Below are 803 nucleotides of genomic sequence, written 5' to 3' on the forward strand. Positions count from 1 at the left end.
GCTTCTACTTATTTTTTTTAAAGAATTTAATTAATGCATATATGTGTGTCTTCATGAATTCATGTGTACTGTGTGTATCCAAATACCTGTGGAGGCCAGAGGCTGTCAGATCCCCTGCAAATGGAGTTCTAGGTGGTTGCAAGAAACTTGCGGCGGGTGCGGGGAATCAAATCCAGGTCTAATTCCTCGGTAAGAACAGTAAGCACATCTCTCCAGCCCCAAACTGAACTTTTGTTTTGTTTTTGAGAAGATGTCTGATTATGTTGCCTTTGCTGGCCTGGAACTCGATAGTAAACTCAGCTGACCTCAGAGATCCACCTGCCTCTGCCCCCCCCCCCCCCACCACCCCCCAGAGCTGGAGTCAAGGCATGTCTACACCACGTTGAGCTCAGAAGTGCACTAGTGTAAATGAGGTCATTACTGTCACTTACACTTTACTAACCCTACCTCCAGGGCTGGACCCAGCTTAGTGCAGTGTCCACAAAGCACCAGGTTTGATCCCCAGTACCATCAAAATCTGAAGAAAAACCACGAACTTAGGCTTTAAAAAAAACTTGTATGGGTGTATATGTGGGTGCTTTCCCTGTATATGTGTGTCACATGTGTGCCCAGTGCCCTTAGAAGGTGGCGTCAAAGTCCCTGGAACAGGAGTTAAGGACGATGGTGAGTATGGTCCTGGAGACAGAAACCAGGTCCTCTGGGAGAGCAGCCAGCACCCATCCCTCCATCCCCCATCCTGATCCTCCATCCCCCATCCTGATCCTCCATCCCCCATCCTGATCCTCCAGCCCCCATCCTGATCC

The sequence above is a fragment of the Microtus ochrogaster genome, chromosome 2, assembly GCF_000317375.1.
Source record: "Microtus ochrogaster isolate Prairie Vole_2 chromosome 2, MicOch1.0, whole genome shotgun sequence".
Classification (NCBI taxonomy): Eukaryota; Metazoa; Chordata; class Mammalia; order Rodentia; family Cricetidae; genus Microtus; species Microtus ochrogaster.